At 43.7% G+C, this 22,953-nt stretch overlaps 1 protein-coding gene and 1 non-coding gene across 2 annotated transcripts in view; both read right to left on the bottom strand.

The window, feature by feature from the left end:
• Window positions 1-22,953, bottom strand: part of LOC138358456 (carbonic anhydrase-related protein 10-like) — a 221,226-nt gene that overhangs the window by 55,939 nt on the left and 142,334 nt on the right. The window lies entirely within an intron of this gene.
• LOC138358487 (5S ribosomal RNA) lies at window positions 11,110-11,228 on the bottom strand. The gene has a single exon (XR_011225415.1). It is a non-coding gene; the product is annotated as a 5S ribosomal RNA (ribosomal RNA).

The following is a 22,953-nucleotide window of genomic DNA, read 5'->3' as shown; positions in this document are numbered from 1 at the left end:
TTATTATGCATTTGATGGTTACAAGATATACATGGGTTGATACAAAAATAATAATGCAAAAAGGTGCTTAAAGGTTATGGATCTCTTGAAAAACACAACAATGGGAAACATTGATGAATGTCACAGACGGGTTCGATCATTGTTGCAAGTCAAACACTTCTTCGAATTCCTCTGAAGTTGGACTAGTGCCCAAGACGCAACAGGCATTTCCCCTCTGAATCGCAACACTGAGGCGCTGGAACAAGAAACTTTTTGCTCTCTGGTCTTTTGTAGCGCTGATCAATTTGTCCCCCAATTCCTTCAGGAACTTCAATGCACATTTTCCCCACGAAATATATATATATATATATATATATATATATATATATATATATATATATATATATATATATATATATATATATGTCGTACCTAGTAGCCAGAACTCACTTTTTGGCCTACTGTTCAAGGCCCGATTTGCCTAATAAGCCAAGTTTTCATGAATTAATTGTTTTTCGACTACCTAACCTACCTAACCTAACCTAACCTAACTTTTTCGGCTACCTAACCAAACCTAACCTATAAAGATAGGTTAGGTTAGGTTAGGTAGGGTTGGTTAGGTTCGGTCATATATCTACGTTAATTTTAACTCCAATAAAAAAAAATTGACCTCATACATAATGAAATGGATAGCTTTATCATTTCATAAGAAAAAAATTAGAAAAAATATATTAATTCAGGAAAACTTGGCTTATTAGGCAAATCGGGCCTTGAATAGTAGGCCAAAAAGTGAGTTCTGGCTACTAGGTACGACATATATATATATATATATATATATATATGTCGTACCTAGTAGCCAGAACGCACTTCTCAGCCTACTATGCAAGGCCCGATTTGCCTAATAAGCCAAGTTTTCATGAATTAATTGATTTTCGACTACCTAACCTACCTAACCTAACCTAACCTAACTTTTTCGGCTACCTAACCTAACCTAACCTAACCTATAAAGATAGGTTAGGTTAGGGTTTGGTAGGGTTGGTTAGGTTCGGTCATATATCTACGTTAATTTTAATTCCAATAAAAACAAATTTACCTCATACATAATGAAATGGGTAGCTTTATCATTTCATAAGAAAAAAATTTGAGAAAATATTATTAATTCAGGAAAACTTGGCTTATTAGGCAAATCGGGCCTTGCATAGTAGGTCAAAAAGTGCGTTCTGGCTACTAGGTACGACATATATATATATATATATATATATATATGTCGTACCTAGTAGCCAGAACTCACTTCTCAGCCTACTATTCAAGGCCCGATTTGCCTAATAAGCCAAGTTTTACTGAATTAATATATTTTCTCAATTTTTTTTCTTATGAAATGATAAAGCTACCCATTTCATTATGTATGAGGTCAATTTTTTTTATTGGAGTTAAAATTAACGTAGATATATGACCGAACCTAACCAACCCTACCTAACCTAACCTAACCTATCTTTATAGGTTAGGTTAGGTTAGGTAGCCGAAAACTTTAGGTTAGGTTAGGTTAGGTAGGTTAGGTTGTCGAAAAAACATTAATTCATGAAACTAGGCTTATTAGGCAAATCGGGCCTTGCATAGTAGGCTGAGAAGTGAGTTCTGGCTACTAGGTACGACATATATATATATATATATATATATATATATATATATATATATATATATATATATAAATATATATATATATATATATATATTACACACCTCAAATGTATCAAAACGCCTTCAGCATATTTTTTTATCTGTATGTGCTTCTGATGCTTATAATTGTCGGATGTTTAATAGTAATTTAGTACACTAAAAATGGATTTATTACTAATTCAATAATTTATAGCAAATATTCGAGGGCAGGGGAGAGAGAGGATACAGAGGGCGGAAAGAAAGTAGCACAGCAGATTAAAAGGATTTTGAAGAAATAAATTTTTAGGTAAAAATTCTGAGGAATTTCGGCAAAAGAGCTGTACAAATACTATATAGAATCATGTGAGCCTCTTGAGTGTGCTGCTCCGGCATGGAAAATCCACGTGGGAATGAGAAAACATAATTTGGAAACATCAAAATGTTTTGAGATCATACCTGAAGGCTCTTACATGAGCTAAGGGGACTAAGGTATGAACATAGAATTAAGGAAATGGAGGTAAGAAGGAATAGAGGGGGACATGATAAGGACATGCAAGATTTTAAATGGATACAACTATGTAAGCATATAATCAATCTTTAAAGTGAGGAGCAGCAAAGTTGTGAGACAAAGATGGAAAGAAGAGGTAAGAATGAGTCACGCAGATGAGTGAGAGAATTTCTTCACCGTCAGAGATGTAAATACAATGAAAGAGTTATTTGAAATAGTGAAATGTAACTCAATAAACAATTTTATGAAGGCACTTTGAAATGAATCACTGCAATAAACTGCTAATGGTTTTAGTGGTGAACGTTCGTAGCTGACAATTAATCCTCTTAACACATCTTCATAAGTAAAATTAGATGAATACATGTACAGATGAGGCATGATCCTGACATTAAATATTTAAAAAAACTAAATTATGTCGTAATAATAAAATATATAAATTGAGCATCAGCGATACGAAAGAATATAAGTATGAACACCTTCAGTATAAGTTTAGTAAAACGGAAGATAAGAGCCCAAAAGGTGAAGCTCGTTCTTGCAAAGATTGTTAAGATTCTTAAGTACACACACACACACACACACACACACACACACACACACACACACACACACACACACACACACACACACACACACACACACACACACACACACACACACACACACATACACACACACACACACATACACACACACACACACACACACACACACACACACACACACACACACACACACACACACACACACACACACACACTCACACCCCACACACACACACACACACACACACACCCCACTCACCCCCCTTCTCCCCCTCACCCCTCTCCCCAGGACCTCCCTTCTCCCCCATCCCCCATGCCCTCCCTTCTCCCACATGCCTTCCCGTCTCTCCCACCCCCATGCCCTCCCTTCTCCCCCTCCCCCCTAAGCCCCCCACTCTCCCCCACCCCACCTAAGTCTTCCCCTCTCCCCCACTCCCCTAAACCCTCCCCTCTTCCTCACCCACCTCAGCCCTCCCTTTTCCCCCACGCCCCCCAAGCCCTCCACCCTTTTCTCTCCCCCCAAGCCCCCCCATCTCCCCTATCCCCCACAGCCTCTCCTCCCCCCATGCTTCCCCAACCCTCCCTCTCTTACCCACCCCCTGTACCCTCCCCCTCTTATCCACCCCCTGTACCCTCCCCCTCTTATCCACCCCCTGTACCCTCCCCCTCTTATCCACCCCCTGTACCCTCCCCCTCTCCCCCACCACCCCAAGCCCTCCCTCCTCCACCAATCCCCCCGTGCCAGGTCCCCCCAGCTCCCACTCACCCCAGATCCCAAAGGTCCCCCCCAGAAAAGAAGCAGAAGAGAGTCAGTTTCAGGGTGATGTACTCGAACATAGATGGGATCACAAGCAAGACAAGTGAACTAAGGGAAAGAGCACAAGAAGTTAACCCAGATGTAATCGGACTCACTGAAACAAAACTCTCTGGAATCATAACGAATGCCGTGTTTCCCCAGGAGTATACAGTAATAAGGAAAGAGAGGGAAGGTAGAGGAGGAGGCGGAGTGGCCCTACTCATGAGAAGGGAATGGAGTTTTAAGGAGATGGCCATCCCGGGCTGTGAGGAGTTCAGAGACTACATAGCAGGCACCATAACAATGGGAGGACCAAGAATAGTAGTAGCAGTAATATACAACCCTCCACCAAATGACAGGAGACCCAGTCAAGAGTATGAAAACAACAACAAGGCAGTTAACACAATAATTGAGAGGGCAGCCTCTGCTGCCTGTAGAAATAGATCCCACCTGCTCATCATGGGCGACTTCAATCACGGAAAGATTGACTGGGAGAACAAGGAACCGCATGGAGGCGAGGATACGTGGAGAGCCAAACTATTGGAGGTGGTGACAAGCAACTTTTTAACGCAGCATGTCGGAGAACCCACAAGGATGAGAGGCAATGACGAACCAGCGAGACTCGACCTAGTCTTCACTCTGAACGACTCCGACATAAGAGAAATCGGTTTTGAGGACCCAGTAGGAATGAGCGACCACAGTGTACTGGTGTTTGAGTACTTGATTGAAGAAGGGTTATTGAACTCGAGGAGGGATACCGAAACCAAAAGGTTAGCATACCGAAAGGGAAACTATGAGGGGATAAGAAAATTCCTAACAGATATAGCATGGGAAACAGAGCTCAGGGGAAAGACGGCCCAAGATATGATGGATTACATCACGCAGAAGTGCAAGGACGCAGCAAACAAGTTTGTCCCAGTCCAAAAGGAAAACAGAGAAATGAAGATGAGAAACCCATGGTTTAATCAAAGATGTAGGCTAGCTAAGCAGCAAAGTAAAAGGGCATGGAGAAACTATAGGAATAACAGGACACTGGAGAGCAGAGAAAGATACCAGAATGCCAGGAATGAATATGTCAGGATGAGAAGAGAGGCAGAAAGACAATACGAAAATGACATCGCAAGCAAGGCAAAGACTCAGCCTAAATTGTTGCATAGCCACATTAGGAGAAAAACAACAGTAAAGGAACAGGTTATGAGATTAAGGATAGGGGCGGAAGGATTCACTACAAATGACAAGGAAGTGTGTGAGGAATTGAATAAGAAATTCCAGGAGGTCTTCACCTTAGAACAAGGAGAAATTCCAGAGGTAAGTGAGGGAATAGCTAACCAGGAACCACTGGAAGAGTTTGAGATTACCAGTGGGGAAGTAAGGAAGTGTTTACTAGAGTTGGACGTGACGAAGGCTATAGGCCCAGATGGAATCTCCCCTTGGGTTCTAAAGGAAGGAGCAAGAGAACTGAGCCTACCACTCTCCATAGTGTATAACAAATCACTGGCAACAGGGGAACTGCCAGATACTTGGAAAGCAGCTAACGTAGTCCCGATATACAAGAAAGGGGATAGACAGGAGGCACTGAACTACAGGCCAGTGTTCCTAACCTGCATACCATGCAAGCTGATGGAGAAGATTGTGCGAAAAAAACTAGTGGAGCATCTGGAGCGAAGGAACTTTGTAACACAGCATCAACATGGGTTCAGGGATGGCAGGTCCTGCCTCACAGGGTTACTTGAATTCTACGACCAGGCAACAAAAATAAGGCAAGAAAGAGAAGGGTGGGCAGACTGCATATTTTTGGATTGTCAGAAAGCCTTTGATACAGTGCCACACAAGAGGCTAGTGCGAAAGTTGGAGATGCAGGCTGGAGTGAGAGGGAAGGTACTCCGGTGGATAGAGGAATACCTAAGCAACAGGAGACAACGAGTCTGTGTGAGGGGTGAGGTCTCAGATTGGCGAGACGTCACAAGTGGAGTCCCGCAGGGGTCAGTCCTTGGACCTATACTGTTTCTGGTATATGTAAATGATCTCCCAGAGGGTATAGATTCGTTCCTCTCAATGTTTGCCGACGATGCAAAAATTATGAGGAGGATTGAAACAGAGGATGATAGTAGGAGGCTACAAGATGACCTGGATAGACTGAGTGAATGGTCCAACAAATGGCTGTTGAAGTTCAACCCGAGTAAATGCAAAGTAATGAAACTAGGCAGTGGAAACAGGAGGCCAGGCACAGGATACAGAATAGGAGATGAAGTACTTAATGAAACAGACAGAGAGAAAGATCTAGGAGTTGATATCACACCAAACCTGTCTCCTGAAGCCCACATAAAGAGAATAACGTCTGCGGCATATGCGAGGCTGGCTAACATCAGAACGGCGTTCAGGAACCTGTGTAAGGAATCATTCAGAATCTTGTACACCACATATGTAAGACCAATCCTGGAGTATGCGGCCCCAGCATGGAGCCCGTACCTTGTCAAGCACAAGACGAAGCTGGAAAAAGTCCAAAGGTATGCTACTAGACTAGTCCCAGAACTAAGAGGCATGAGTTATGAGGAAAGGCTGCGGGAAATGCACCTCACGACACTGGAAGACAGAAGAGTAAGGGGGGACATGATCACAACCTACAAAATCCTCAGGGGAATCGACCGGGTAAACAAGGACGAACTTTTCAACACTGGTGGGACGCGAACAAGGGGACACAGGTGGAAGCTGAGTACCCAAATGAGCCACAGAGACGTTAGAAAGAACTTTTTCAGTGTCAGAGTAGTTAGCAAATGGAATGCATTAGGAAGTGATGTGGTGGAGGCTGACTCCATTCACAGTTTCAAATGTAGATATGATAGAGCCCAATAGGCTCAGGAATCTGTACACCAGTTGATTGACGGTTGAGAGGCGGGACCAAAGAGCCAGAGCTCAACCCCCGCAAGCACAATTAGGTGAGTACAATTAGGTGAGTACACACACACACACACACACACACACACACACACACACACACACACACACACACACACACACACACACACACACACACACACACACACACACACACACACACACACACACACACACACACACACATATGTGTGTACATAAACAGTTAACCGAAACGTTTGCTTCCGTTTAAGAAATATTTCTTTTAACAAACATATATCAGAATTATTATATTTTCCTTTAATTTAACATTGTATATATCAAAATGTATTTTTCAATCTAATAATGTTAAAAATATTGTTACCCCACATAATACACATTCCTTGTATTCTTTGTAATGCTCATCACCAAATATATAAAGTTAAGGTTCATAGCTTCCCTCACGAAGGTAATTTCTGTATAATTCCTGTAATTGTTCCTTTGGGATAAATATTACGATTGGAACAATTGGCCAATTATAGATCGGGGCAATAATTTAGCAAATATTAAAGAAATCCCAGTCCAGTTGATGCGTGGTTAGCTGTAATTACTGCTGGCAGGCCATTTCTGGTTTTGGCCTTTTTGCCGTGTTAAGGCTGCGGCATTTGTTGTATCGGGGGACGAAAAGAGCTTTTGACATTGTATTTGTATTGGTGATATTAAAATGCAAACATTAAAATTTTAGCAACAATAAAATTATTTCAAATCAGTATATTGTTTCAGAGAATAAATTAGAATTTTAATTGTGTGTTCAAGTGCAAATTTCAATAAACGTCTAATTTAATAACCGTTACAAATAAATAGTTTGATATATAATTTATCTCTATAGGTTATAAAATGAGTTAAACTAAATAGGTACGTATACCCATAAGATTAATTTATAAAAAATGCCTGATTACTTACGATTAATAAACAACAGTCAGAAAATTGGATATATGAATGGAGTGAGGATCAGTAATATATAAATTTTGCTGAACTAAATATAGGAGGAGTTCTGAGGCTGTTGTGTCTGGCTGGCTTGAGTTTCTTTTGTTATTCTTGGTTCGTGATCCCTTCCTGCAATCTCGTTTGCTTTAAATAAATATCGCCACATAATATTTATACCATGGTTATTAAGTCTAACCACCAGCCGTTGCTATTTGTCCTGCCCATCACCACAACAACAGCTGTCATACAGCAGAAAGAATTACAGTAATATCCAACTGCTGGAGCATCGCTGGAGGCGAGCAGATAAGAGGAAGAAGGTCTTTCTTTCCTTCTTTCCTCACATATCTGCCACTGTGATGCTTCCAAGGCAAGCCGATTACCGAGGCAAGCACCTAAGAACCCAAATAACATTGAAAAGGTGACAGCCAGGTTCTGGTTACTCCTGGTAACCTGGCAACGAGTACGTCTATTCTCCACTGTGGAAGGTGACAGTGAGGCCCTAAGCTACCCCCTGGTGACAATATCCATACTCCACTGTGGAAGGTGACAGTGAGGCCCTAAGTTACCCCCTGGTGACAATATCCATACTCCACTGTGGAAGGTGACAGTGAGGACCTAAGTTACCCCTGGTGACAATATCCATACTCCACTGTGGAAGGTGACAGTGAGGCCCTAAGCTACCCCCTGGTGACAATATCCATACTCCACTGTGGAAGGTGACAGTGAGGCCCTAAGTTACCCCTGGTGACAATATCAATATGCAGCACATTCTAGGGTGGCCAACACAAGAATTGCTTTTAGAAACATGTGTAAGGAATCATTTAGGGCCTTATATACCACATATGTCAGACCTATCCTGGATTATGCAGCTCCAGCGAGGAGCCCGTATCCAGTCAAGCACAAGACTAAACTGGAGATGGTTCTAAGGTATGCCACCAGACAAATATCCTGATGAGGTTGGGCGGAGCAAACACCATTTATCCTGTTTTTTCTTCTATCTTATCTGATAACAGTTCAAACTAAAGAGAAGTTTACACCCCAATGAATAATTTAAAGGATTTTCAGTTGATTGAGTAAAGTGCTCCATTCTTCCCAGGAGCCGCAGGAATCAGGAGATGATTATCTCTTCATTGACGATTTTTTAATGGAAGTTGTAATTGAATCAAACCTTTTGTAGTTCAAGGTAATGAATACAGGAGCTCCCTCATTGACCAGCTGCTGATGGGTCGCTCATGATGCCAGCACACTACTGCCACGAACATGTGTGAGAGAGAGAGAGAGAGAGAGAGAGAGAGAGAGAGAGAGAGAGAGAGAGAGAGAGAGAGAGAGAGAGAGAGAGAGAGAGAGAGAGAGAGAGAGAGAGAGAGAATAATGAATATAATAATAAAAATAGCAATATTAATAATAATATTAATAATAATATTAATAATAATAATATTAATAATAATATTAATAATAATAATGTTATTAATAATAATAATAAAAAAATAAAAAAAATATTTATAATAACATTAAGAAGGCAAAAATTTTTTTTACCAACAAAACCCGTAAGCTGAAAACTACAAACTACTCCTCCATTCCCCCCCCCCCCCCGATCCTTTTCCAACCACTTGGACTGGACGGTAGAGCGACGGTCTCGCTTCATGCAGGTCGGCGTTCAATCCCCGACCGTCCAAGTGTTTGAGCACCATTCCTTCCACCCCGTCCCATCCCTAATCCTTATCCTGACCCTTCCAGTGCAATATAGTCCTAACGGCTTGGCGTTTTCTTCTGACAGTTCCCTTCCTTCCTGCCCCTCCCCCCCTCCTCACATGCCTCGTAGGAGAAGGATGGACGCCGTGGCAAGGGCAGGACTCCTTGTTCCTCCTGCCGCTGACAGCTCTATCTACTGCCCCCTTCATCAACTGATTGTGGTTCACTGTTTAATTTATGTTCAACAGCGTCAAAGAGAAGGGTGGATAATGCTGTGTCTGAAGGGTGAGGAAGGGTGGACAGAGCGGAACTTATGGGCGAGGTGGACGAACACAGAACCAGAAAAATGAGTTAGGTGGATAGGAAGGTTTTGTAGGTGAGAGAGAGAGAGAGAGAGAGAGAGAGAGAGAGAGAGAGAGAGAGAGAGAGAGAGAGAGAGAGAGAGAGAGAGAGAGAGAGAGAGAGAGAGAGAGAGAGAGGAGAGAGAGAGGAGAGAGAGAGGAGAGAGAGAGAGAGAGAGAGAGAGAGAGAGAGAGAGAGAGAGAGAGAGAGAGAGAGAGAGAGAGAGAGAGAGAGAGAGAGAGAGAGAGAGAGAGAGAGAGAGAGAGAGAGAGAGAGAGAGAGAGAGAGAGAGAGAGAGAGAGAGAGAGGAGAGAGAGAGAGGAGAGAGAGAGAGAGAGAGAGAGAGAGAGAGAGAGAGAGAGAGAGAGAGAGAGAGAGAGAGAGAGAGAGAGAGAGAGAGAGAGAGAGAGAGAGAGAGAGAGAGAGAGAGAGAGAGGAGAGAGAGAGAGGAGAGAGAGAGAGAGAGAGAGAGAGAGAGAGAGAGAGAGAGAGAGAGAGAGAGAGAGAGAGAGAGAGAGAGAGAGAGAGAGAGAGAGAGAGAGAGAGAGAGAGAGAGAGAGAGAGAGAGAGAGAGAGAGAGAGAGAGAGAGAGAGAGAGAGAGAGAGAGAGAGAGAGAGAGAGAGTGAGAGAGAGAGATAGAGAGAGTATAGGTATAATCAGAAGCGTTATGTCCTTTTAACAGTATAGCAGCAGGATATGAGCTCAGGCCCAATGTTATGAGCACAGACAAAGACCTGGGAGACGAGGATGCGGATCCTCGCCCAAGTGAGTGAGGCTGCCAGAGAGTTTAACAGAAATACATTTCATAAATATATATCAAATGTAAAATGAGTGGAAACAATATGAATGTTATGTATTCAGAGATAAAAAAAAAAGTGCAGTAAGTAATAAGAGAACAAGGAGAACAGAGATCAGCAAACATTAGGGAAGAGCCTTAACAATAACCACAAAATGTAATTGATAGATTTTTATGCCAGTGTAATGCATCTATTGTACACTGTCAGCTGCATTAAGAGTAAACTGCTGCTCTCATACCGTCCATTATTTGTCACAAAATCAATGGATTATAATCAGTTTTTTTCTCTCCAGACAAGACTCATTTTCAATACCGATATTTTCAGTGGTGAATATAATGAAAAAATAAATAACTAATCACTGCTCATTGTGGTTCGAAAACTTGTTAATTGTATTTCGCCACTCTTGGCTAGCACAGAATAATGATAGCAATAGTTAAGGTCAGAGAAATTATTGTACTTCTTACATACTGATAATATGCATAAGGGACCCTGGAAGATTATCCACTTCCCTCCCCCCCCCCCTGGCTATTTTAATTGGCAATTGTCGTAGGTATAAAATTCCCCCGAGCAAACAGGGCCTTTAGTGCAACCAGCCGACCACAGGAGTGACTTTAGTGTACTCGTCTGGTGGTAATGACCTGTTAACTGTTGTGTGTTTACTAGTTGTGTTTACTAGTTGTGTTTTGCGGGGGTTGAGCTTTGCTCTTTCGGCCCGCCTCTCAACTGTCAATCAACTGTTTACTATTTTTTTTTCCCACACCACACACACACACCCCAGGAAGCAGCCCGTTACAGCTGACTAACTCCCAGGTACCTATTTACTGCTAGGTAACAGGGGCACTTAGGGTGAAAGAAACTTTGCCCATTTGTTTCTGCCTCGTGCGGGAATCGAACCCGCGCCACAGAATTACGAGTCCTGCGCGCTATCCACCAGGCTACGAGGCCCCAAACATTATTGCCAACAGCATTTGGTGTTCCCAGGCGGTCACCCATCCAAGTACTAACCAAACCCAACGTTGCTTAACTTCGCTGATCGGACGAGAAGCGGTGTTCTCAACGTGGTATGGCCGTTGGCATACTTGGCCTGTGTATGTGTGTGTGTGTGTGTGTGTGTGTGTGTGTGTGTGTGTGTGTGTGTGTGTGTGTGTGTGTGTGTGTGTGTGTGTGTGCTCACCTAATTGTGCTTGCGGGGGTTGAGCTCTAGCTCTTTGGACCTGCCTCTCAACTGTTAATCACCTGATGTACAGATTCCTGTACATCAGGGCCTACTGAGCCTACTGGGCTCTGTCATATCTACATTTGAAACTGTGCATGGAGTCAGCCTCCACCACAACACTGCCTAGTGCATTCCCTCTGTTAACTCCTCAGACACTGAAAAAGTTCTTTCTAACGTCCCTGTGGACGTTAAAGTATGTTTGTGAGTATGTGTGTTCGTGTGTGTGTGTGTGTGTGTGTTCGTGTGTGTGTGTGTGTGTGTGTGTGTGTGTTAGTGTGTGTGTATGTGTGAAATGATCACAGTAGTAGGCTACTTGTAACAATAGCTGCCTAGCGGCTGTGCTGTGGCATAATATTTTTGTTACAAGCCACTAGCTAACAAGATGGCGGCTGCAGTATTAGTACATGTAACAAACTCACTAGTGTGACAATTACCATCAATACCACATCACATTACACATATTATGAACAATATGTAAGCTTAATTTGTAGACGTAAATTAGCAGGTAATTATATCCAATAACCAGAAACAGACAACTTACAGGTCACTTCTGACCTGTAACGGACAACAATAGCTGTATCAACGTAATTAATGTAATAATTTGTGATGCTTTAGGAGCTAGTATCCGGCAATATATATCACTTTGTCTGGTTCTTTAAGTAAATATAATTAATCAGGTGTATCTTATCTTGAGGTTATCTTGAGATGATTTCGGGGCTTTATATAGTGTCCCCGCGGCCCGGTCCTCGACCAGGCCTCCACCCCCAGGAAGCCGCCCGTGACAGCTGACTAACACCCAGGTACCTATTGTACTGCTAGGTAACAGGGGCATAGGGTGAAAGAAACTCTGCCCAATGTTTTTCTTTGGCTTATTGTTGGCTCATACAACAACATATCTTTGGCTCATACAACATAACGCGTTTGTAAGCGTTAAACAAATATGACTTTCAAGGGATATGAGCACAGGCTGAGAGCAGGAATATCAGAATGAAGTGTGTGCTATGTTAAGGTCTGAGTGTCTGAGATGGGTAAAATATTTCGACTTAAAATCGACATTGTTACAAAAGAGAAAAATCCAAAATTCACGAATGTTTTTTTCTATCATGAAGTAGGAGCTTGGGAGGCAGTAGCAAGGCTTGGTAGGCAGTAGCAAGGCTTGGGAGGCAGTAGCAAGGCTTGGGAGGCAGTAGCAAGGCTTGGGAGGCAGTAGCAAGGCTTGGCAGGCAGTAGCAAGGCTTGGTAGGCAGTAGCAAGGCTTGGTAGGCAGTAGCAAGGCTTGGGAGGCAGTAGCAAGGCTTGGTAGGCAGTAGCAAGGCTTGGTAGGCAGTAGCAAGGCTTGGGAGGCAGTAGCAAGGCTTGGCAGGCAGTAGCAAGGCTTGGTAGGCAGTAGCAAGGCTTGGCAGGCAGTAGCAAGGCTTGGCAGGCAGTAGCAAGGCTTGGCAGGCAGTAGCAAGGCTTGGCAGGCAGTAGCAAGGCTTGGGAGGCAGTAGCTAGGCTTGGCAGGCAGTAGCAAGGCTTGGGAGGCAGTAGCAAGGCTTGGGAGGCAGTAGCTAGGCTTGGCAGGCAGTAGCAAGGCTTGGTAGGCAGTAGCAAGGCTTGGCAGGCAGTAGCAAGGCTTGGCAGGCAGTAGCAAGGCTTGGCAGGCAGTAGCAAGGCTTGGCAGGCAGTAGCAAGGCTTGGGAGGCAGTAGCAAGGCTTGGGAGGCAGTAGCAAGGCTTGGTAGGCAGTAGCAAGGCTTGGCAGGCAGTAGCAAGGCTTGGCAGGCAGTAGCAAGGCTTGGGAGGCAGTAGCAAGGCTTGGCAGGCAGTAGCAAGGCTTGGCAGGCAGTAGCAAGGCTTGGCAGGCAGTAGCAAGGCTTGGGAGGCAGTAGCAAGGCTTGGCAGGCAGTAGCAAGGCTTGGCAGGCAGTAGCAAGGCTTGGGAGGCAGTAGCAAGGCTTGGCAGGCAGTAGCAAGGCTTGGGAGGCAGTAGCAAGGCTTGGCAGGCAGTAGCAAGGCTTGGCAGGCAGTAGCAAGGCTTGGCAGGCAGTAGCGAGGCTTGGCAGGCAGTAGCAAGGCTTGGGAGGCAGTAGCAAGGCTTGGCAGGCAGTAGCAAGGCTTGGCAGGCAGTAGCAAGGCTTGGCAGGCAGTAGCAAGGCTTGGCAGGCAGTAGCAAGGCTTGGCAGGCAGTAGCAAGGCTTGGCAGGCAGTAGCAAGGCTTGGCAGGCAGTAGCAAGGGAGACCTACTTCATTATGTTTCTCAGCTAGGAGTTGTGTTTATTTTTATCACAACCGTCAATCCTCTCAATCACAACCAATCTCAATTTTTAATCACAACCACAACCGTCACAAGCACCGTTATTGCTTTGCTGTCTCTCGCTCTGTCTCTCAGTCTCATTCCATCTGTCTGTCTTCCTCTTTTACTCAAGCTCTCTATATCTCTTTCTTTTCTAGGTTCAGTCATTCTCCGGATTTATATATCTGTTACATTTACCGTGACGTCGCAGGTCTCGAGCGCCTCTCACTTCCGCCTGTCTTAACTGGGATAAAAGACAGCGCAGGAGAGCGGGTATTAGGCAAGAATTTTTATTATAAATATGAAGACACATGGTCGAGGTCAGATCGAGCAGAGGAGCCAGGCTCCTGTTATTTATTACGCTATAATTATATTTTCATTGTGAATTTTTTATAATTCTTTTGTTTCCCCTTCCTGCATTTTTTTAACAATATACAAAACTAGACTTAGGTTACATTAGGATAGGGTAAGTATGATTTGATAGGCTGATTGTGTTACACAGGTCAAACCTCCCAATAAATCATAAATTCGCAGATCTGGTCTCCTCTAAGCTAGGTCACTAAATTAAACACTTTTTCCTTCAGTATTCATGTGCAACTGTGTCATATTCAGGAAAAACAGGTTATCTTGAGGTTATCTTGAGATGATTTCGGGGCTTTAGTGTCCCCGCGGCCCGGTCCTCGACCAGGCCTCCACCCCCAGGAAGCAGCCCGTGACAGCTGACTAACACCCAGGTACCTATTTACTGCTAGGTAACAGGGACATTCAGGGTGAAAGAAACTTTGCCCATTTGTTTCTGCCTCGTGCGGGAATCGAACCCGCGCCACAGAATTACGAGTCCTGCGCGCTATCCACCAGGCTACGAGGCCCCCGAGATGACCCAGGACCCAGGTCCTTGCCACCCGCCCCAGTTCTCTCGGCTAACGGTATGCTGTTGACATCAAGAGTGACGGACAGAGCTCTGTGATCACCGTAAATGCGCCATCTGGGAAGAAACACAGCGGTGAAGGTGTGAATAAAGCCGCAGATGCTGACCGTGTGCTGCTCGCCATCTCGTTGTGTTGGTAACACTGCCTCTCAACGTTAGAAAGGGCTTCAACACTTTCCAGGACTTGTTGAGTCGGTTTTAAAACTTTCTGGACGTCATTGAGACATGGCTTCAACACTTTTCGGAACAGGTTGAAGCATGGGTTCAACACTTTCCAGAATGCGTTCAGGCATGGCTTCAAGACTTCACCGAATTTGCCGATAGTTCGCAAAACGGTAAATGTTCTAGAAAAAGGCAAAGAAGAATTCCCTGAATTTTCTTCTGCAAAATAAGCTAGCATTATCACAGTTGTTTACTCTTGGAATTACGCCCAGACTGCTTGATGAGTGCCTAGCAGCAGCAGTGCACAGGAGGCTTGCACAGTTTAACTTGGAGCGTGCTGTGGCGTTCATGTTTACCTTCCCTAGGGAAAACACGCTTCTTCTTGGATGGAAGAGTGTGGAGCGGGAGGCAGGAGAGCGAAAAAATTGGAGTGTTTACCAGATGGAAGAGATATGGAGGATCAAAGTCTTTCTTGCACTGTGAGGGAAGAGGAAAGGGGAAAGGAGAGGGCGGATATAGATTAAAGGAGACGAGGGTAACAGTTTATGAATGTGAGTAGTAACCAGTAATCATTATTTTCATCTGTGTATATGTTTGTAGGCAAATAATAGACTCCTTGTATGTTGAGTGTTGCGTTACAGCGCCCTTGCCTACAAAATTTTCAGTCTGATAGCAGAGAACTTGCTTAAAGAAATAATCTCCTTCCCGGGATATTTGTACTTTTCTCTTTTTGTATTACCTGATCTCAGCAACTAGCACGTGAGCCAGGGTATTACTCTGCACATTGTGGGTATTACTCTGCACATTGTGGGTATTACTCTGCACATTGTGGGTATTACTCTGCACATTTTGGGTATTACTCTGCACATTGTGGGTATTACTCTGCACATTGTAGGTATTACTCTGCACATTGTAGGTATTACTCTGCACATTGTGGGTATTACTCTGCACATTGTGGGTATTACTCTGCACATTGTGGGTATTACTCTGCACATTGTGGGTATTACTCTGCACATTGTGGGTATTACTCTGCACATTGTGGGTATTACTCTGCACATTGTGGGTATTACTCTGCACATTGTAGTATCTGGAAGTGTGATCCTCTTTTCTATTTTTTTTTAAATTATTTCACTGTTAAAAAAAACTGTCATCTAGGCATATTTGATAGCAGAACACCACTTCATAATATTTTTCGTAATTTGAAATATATATATTACTCCTGACAAACAAGAAACTATGTAAGAAAATAATCAATTTCGTGTTGTACAGCAGATCGATATTAAGCAATAAGACTCAACATCGGTCGGCCGGTCGGAGCCGGTCGGCCGAGCGGACAGCACGCTGGATTTGTGATCCTGTGGTCCTGGGTTCGATCCCAGGCGCTGGCGAGAAACAATGGGCAGAGTTTCTTTCACCCTATGCCCCTGTTACCTAGCAGTAAAATAGGTACCTGGGTGTTAGTCAGCTGTCACGGGCTGCTTCCTGGGGGTGGAGGCCTGGTCGAGGACCGGGCCGCTGGGACACTAAAAAGCCCCGAAATCATCTCAAGATAACCTCAAGATAACACTAATGTCGTTGTATCTGTCGATTATTTCGGTGTTGTAGATCAGGATTTCTCTGATAATTGTCTGCTTATGTGTACAAATAATGTAATCTTTGATTGAATCTTGTTGTTTGGTTATTTTCAGGCGCCTTGAAAGAGATATCGACGCCTCAGTATGTTGGCAAGATGACAGCATATCTTTCAAGCCGGCCTGATAATGCACAAAGAATAAGACTTTACCAAAGATTACATAACTTCTACACAGAAGCATTCACCGGAGATATCCTTACCGACAATCCCGAAAAAAATCGCTATATTCATCAACAGCAAAAGCACTTTAAATCAAGCACTCTCATCCAACTATCAACAGCCAGCTTACACTTAAGTACGTCCTGCTATCCTAAAGTCCCAGGTAGAACTCCCCGCTTACACCACATCAACTGTCCCAGAAAGCCGAGCAAGTCTGGCAAATCACCTCGACTGGGCAACACCTCATTTCGCCTCGTAGCCTGGTGGATTGCGCGCAGGACTCGTAATTCTGTGGCTCGGGTTCGATTCCCGCACGAGGCAGAAACAAATGGGCAAAAGTTTCTTTCACCCTGAATGCCCCTGTTACCTAGCAGTAAATAGGTACCTGGGAGTTAGTCAGCTGTCACGGGCTGCTTCCTGGGGTGGAGGCCTGGTCGAGGACCGGGCCGCGGGGACACTAAAGCCCCGAAATCATCTAAAGATAACCTCAACCAACAGGTAAACACTGTCAATGCTGCTAACTTGTAACATCTTTCCCTGTACCTCCAAATATGTTGAGGAGAACTTCAACAAAATTCCTTCTTTAGAAACATTCACCAGACCCAATCAAATTTTAAAATAACTTTAATACGCAAGATCAGTTACATTTTGCTTACAAATTAGGTTCAAAGATTGTTTCAAGTTGTAGAGCAAATTATGCTCCTCAGATGCTGGTAAGAAACCAAGAATACAGTGTGCATTTTACTTCTGTATTGCCACGCTGAGGCGCTGAAAAATGTAGCTAGCCGCTCTTGGGTCTCGTTATATCTATGAGCCTAGAACCCAGTTCCTAGAGAAACCTTATTTACACTTTAGCCAAAACACCAAGAGTTTCTGACAGAATAGGGACCAAATTATATGTAGTTGACCAGACCACACACTAGAAGTTGAAGGGACGACGACGTTTCGGTCCGTCCTGGACCATTCTCAAGTCGATTGTGATGAGGAGGTAGGGTCAGGCAATAAATAGGCAAGAGAGAGCTGAGGAGGAAAGTCAGGTGTAGGGGATAGTACAGGGGGGTCTGGTCAACATACTTCAGCCACGTTATTGTGACTCATCGCCTGTATATGTAGTTGTCTGTTCTTGTGGGTCTAGGCTGACTCCAGTGGGTGGCCATAGTCCCACACAATCTGCTTGGCTATTCTTTTAACGATGCAATGAAATCCCGTCAAGGCAGCCAGCAGGCTTGGAAGAATTGGGTTATTAAGAAGAGAGGCTCTAGCTGTACTGGGTACCCAAGTGTGGTAAGTCTTCTCTGTATGATACCATATTTATTTAAACAATAGACACATTCATATATATTGCAGACGAGGAGTCACAATAACGTGGCTGAAATATGTTGACCAAACAACATATTGTATTGCATATTTATTTTGTATTAATATATTAGGAAAATATATTCACAAGACAGATGAATATGCAGTCAATGATGTGATGGCTATCAAATTTGCCACATTGATTCAGCATAACAATGCAAACCAGAACACTGCCTTCACAGGGAAAAATATATATGCTATTAATGCATTTAGAAATTCCACTGTGACTTGAAAGGAATATTAGATTCGTAAATGCATGTTTAACAAATACTCTAAATATTAAGACAAAAATCGTTAATATTGGTAAATATGTAATGTGTCTTGTGATGGGTGCAAGTATAAACTCCAGATGTGTTGTGTGTGTCAACACAGTTGAGTGATATTGACAAACTTTCTGAGTGAGAGTAAACTCCAGTTTTTGGAATGTGAAGGTTGGTGGTAGAGTGTGAGGGTGTGAAGTGGTGGAGTGTGTGGGAGTAAGGTGGTAGGGTGTGAGGAGTGAGGTGTTGGGGTATGAGACAGTAAGGTGAGGAGTGAGAGGATAGGAATGTGAGGTTGTAAGGTGGTGGAGTGTGTGTGGTAGTTCGCTGTGGAATGTGTGAGGTAGTGAGGTGGTGGAGGCAGAGAATGAGGATAGGAGTATGAGGGAGTGAGGAGGTTGAGTGTGTCGTAGTGAGGTGTTGAATGTATGAGTTACTAAGGTGGTGTAGTGTGAGAGTGAGATGTGGATTATGAGAAACTGAAGCTGTGAATAACGAGGAGCTAAGACGGGGAAGTAGAAGTGTGATGAAGAAGTATATGAGTTAAGATGATGCAATAAGACGCTGAGCAGCGTCAGGTACTGTAGTGAAGACGGGAATTTATAAAAATGTAAATAAAAGCTATTTCATTACAAGAGAGAGAGCGAAACGTAAGGAAAAAGAACTTGAATAGGAAAGGGATTGATGAAGATAGATGTAGATATAAGAGTAGCTGGGAAAGAAAGGGGTAAAGTAAGTAGGAATTGAGGTGGAAAGAAACCTAAGGTAAGGAAATGTCAAAGTGAAATGCGACTGAAACAAGAAGATGATGCAGTTGCTAAAAACCGGTACTGGAGTAGTAGTAGTAATAGATGTATTAGTTGTGGTAGATATCGAGTAGTATTAGTTGTAATGATATTAATAGATGCAGTAGTTGTAGTAGTAATAGTAGCAGTAATAGCTATAACAATATTGGTAGCTGTAGAATTTGGTAATGGCTCAAGCAATCATTCTTACGTTAGTAATAGAGGTACTTTTATTATTATTTTAGTAGTAATAATAACAGTAGAAGTAGTATTATAGGTAGTTGAAGGTAAGGTCTTAAAAAAACGGGAGAGAATAGTCGCTACCCTTATCCACTTCTTGAAACGTAATTATTATTTTAGTGAAAATGTATTCCTGAAAACTGTTACTTTGGAGTGGGTTATAGATTACCGATTCATGTAAAAAATCTAATTCTGGGTCATACTGTGATCTGACATTTGCCTGTTCCTTGTCTGTGTTCCCAGCCAGCATATATGTTCCTGGGTATAAAGGAGACTCCCACTAGAATGATTCTCGTATGGATCTGAGAGCATATAAATCTTTGCTTATTGGCCGTTTTCCCTTCTGATGCAAGCAGTCATAATAATGTTACTTGCCACCAAATTTTGTTGATTGAACATAACTTCTTAAAGATTTTTCAGTGTTTTCGTGTCCAGCAAATCTCCGAGGCAGAATGGGAACAACGAATGGGAATAGGACAATCGACTTGAGAATGGTCCACGACGGACCGAAACCTCGTCGTCTCTTCAACTTCTAGTGTGTGGTCTGGTCAACATGGGAACAAGACATTATGTACGATTATAAGTACAGTACATTATGTACGGTACGGTAAGTTCTTTAGTATTTTTTCGTATTTAAGAGCATGCCATTTGGTCTAATTCTGTATACAAAAAGTGAACTTTTTTGTGGTCCAACACTACATACTAGAACGTTGGACCGAATACTTACTATAAGTACTATAATTTTAGGAGAATTGGATGGATAATAACATGCAAAACTCTGACAACGTTCGGATAACATAATTTAATTCTGAGATCTTCCAAGACATCAATTCTGCAACCTTTTGGGATGGACCCGGGCACTGTCAGGTCTATTAAAATAAAAATAAAAAACGAAAACAATTATGTTAACATTTGAATGACGTATATACAGCACATCACAACATATAACATAAGAATGAACCAGTTTTGTGGTACGCATTTTTGTAAACACATAAATTCGTAATTTATTCACTGCATAAAGTCAGCGCAATCCCTAACAAATACATTTAGTTACGTATGAAGAAGAAGTTGTGTCATGCACCTTGACAAAGAGAGCATTTTAGGTGTTTTGGAACCCATTTCTGGGGTTTATGGAGTCCTCTCCACGAGAAAATCTGACATTTAGTGAAAAAGTTAAAATGGTCGAGGAAGAGAGGCCTGAGCCCACCATGGGAAGGTCCCTCCTTCGTAGGAGCAGCTCACACACATGTTCCGTCCTTGGGAATATTAAATGATAACACCTTGACACGACGGAGTGTCCGAGTGCAGGGTAGAGCGAGATGGAGAGAGATGGGGGAGGAGAAGAGGGAGGAAGAAGAGGGACAGTAAGGATGGGGGAGAGAAGACAGAAGAAAGGAAGAGAGATAGAGGAGGAAGTGAGACAAAAGGAAAAGGAAAGAGGATAAAACGCAAATTAAAAAAAGTAAGAACGCAGAGGAGGGATACAAGAGAGAGAAAAGTAAAGAGAAGAAATAAAGAAAGACGAGGACAGAAGAGTGAGGAAAGTAGGGTGGGATGATGAGAGAGAACACAGAGCAACAAAGAGACGATTAATAAGGGCAGGCGAGAGTAATATCGAGAGAAAGAGATAAAAAAGAGAAGAAACGCACAAGACTTTATTATTATTTACACTTAACTATTATTTATACTAAACCTTGATGACACGATAGGTATTCCATCCAGGGTTTCAGGAAAAAGCTTTCCGTGGGATTATTACTTGAAACATTCCCCAAACCTCGTAGCTTAGTGGATACGAGGGGCCTCGTAGCCTGGTGGATAGCGCCCAGGACTCGTAATTCTGTGGCGCGGGTTCGATTCCCGCACGAGGCAGAAACAAATGGGCAAAGTTTCTTTCACCCTGAATGCCCCTGTTACCTAGCAGTAAATAGGTACCTGGGTGTTAATCAGCTGTCACGGGCTGCTTCCTGGGGGTGGAGGCCTGGTCAAGGACCGGGCCGCGGGGACACTAAAGCCCCGAAATCAACTCAAGATAACCTCAAGATAACCTTAGAAACGTCTGTAAGATCCACAAGAATAACTCTGTCTTATCTGTTTCCTTTTCTAAAGCACTAGAATCTCTTTAGTTAGTAGTGTATGTCTAACAAACAGGCTTCATGCAGGTCTGCGTTCAATCCCTGACCGTCCTAGTGGTTGGGCACTATTCCTTACCCCCCGTTCCATCCTAAATCCTTATTCTGACTTATATAGTCGTAATGGCGTGACGCTTTCGCCTGATCCCTTCCCTTCATTAATCTTTAGGAGAGTTTCAGTTTCAATTTCAAGTAATCTGAAATTGGAACAATATGTTTATTCAACACTAAGGATCAGAGAGCTAAGAATGACGATAATGAAACGTGAATTAACGGGGAGGAAAAAAAGCAGTAAATCATCAGGGTGAGGGGAGGGTGAGGGAAGGTGAGGGGAGGGTGAGGGAAGGTGAGGGAAGGTGAGGGGGGAGGTCCTGTTGTCGGGAGGAGAAAAGTTTTCCCTGTCTCACGTGAGCTTCTCATTAGCGACTTCCGTTTTATGTTGGGATGGGCAATGGCAGCGGACGGCGGGGCTGGTGCACACTGCTCATACTGGTGCACACTGCTCATACTGGTGCACACTGCTCATACTGGTGCACACTGCTCATACTGGTGCACACTGCTCATACTGGTGCACACTGCTCATACTGGTGCACACTTGTCATACTGGTGCACACTGCTCATACTGGTGCACACTTGTCATGCTGGTGCACACTGCTCATACTGGTGCACACTGCTCATACTGGTGCACACTGGTCATACTGGTGCACACTTGTCATGCTGGTGCACACTGCTCATACTAGTGCACACTGCTCATACTGGTGCACACTGCTCATACTGGTGCACACTGCTCATACTGGTGCACACTGCTCATACTGGTGCACACTGCTCATACTGGTGCACACTGCTCATACTGGTGCACACTGCTCATACTGGTGCACACTGGTCATACTGGTGCACACTGCTCATACTGGTGCACACTGCTCATACTGGTGCACACTGCTCATACTGGTGCACACTGCTCATACTGGTGCACACTGCTCATGCTGGTGCACACTGCTCATGCTGGTGCACACTGCTCATACTGGTGCACACTGCTCATACTGGTGCACACTGCTCATACTGGTGCACACTGCTCATACTGGTGCACACTGCTCATACTGGTGTACACTGCTCATACTGGTGCACACTGCTCATACTGGTGCACACTGCTCATACTGGTGCACACTGCTCATACTGGTGCACACTGCTCATACTGGTGCACACTGCTCATACTGGTGCACACTGCTCATACTGGTGTACACTGCTCATACTGGTGCACACTGCTCATACTGGTGCACACTGCTCATACTGGTGCACACTGCTCATACTGGTGCACACTGCTCATACTGGTGCACACTGCTCATACTGGTGCACACTGCTCATACTGGTGCACACTGCTCATACTGGTGCACACTGCTCATACTGGTGCACACTGCTCATACTGGTGCACACTGCTCATACTGGTGCACACTGCTCATACTGGTTCACACTGCTCATACTGGTGCACACTGCTCATACTGGTGCACACTGCTCATACTGGTGCACACTGCTCATACTGGTGCACACTGCTCATACTGGTGCACACTGCTCATACTGGTGCACACTGCTCATACTGGTGCACACTGCTCATACTGGTGCGACTGCTTATCTCTGTGCCTTATACCGAACACTTTTCCTTTT

Source organism: Procambarus clarkii, chromosome 83 (genome assembly GCF_040958095.1).
Source record: "Procambarus clarkii isolate CNS0578487 chromosome 83, FALCON_Pclarkii_2.0, whole genome shotgun sequence".
NCBI lineage: Eukaryota > Metazoa > Arthropoda > Malacostraca > Decapoda > Cambaridae > Procambarus > Procambarus clarkii.
The sequence above is the reverse complement of the archived record's forward strand: the minus strand, read 5'-3'. Positions and strand labels throughout refer to the sequence as shown.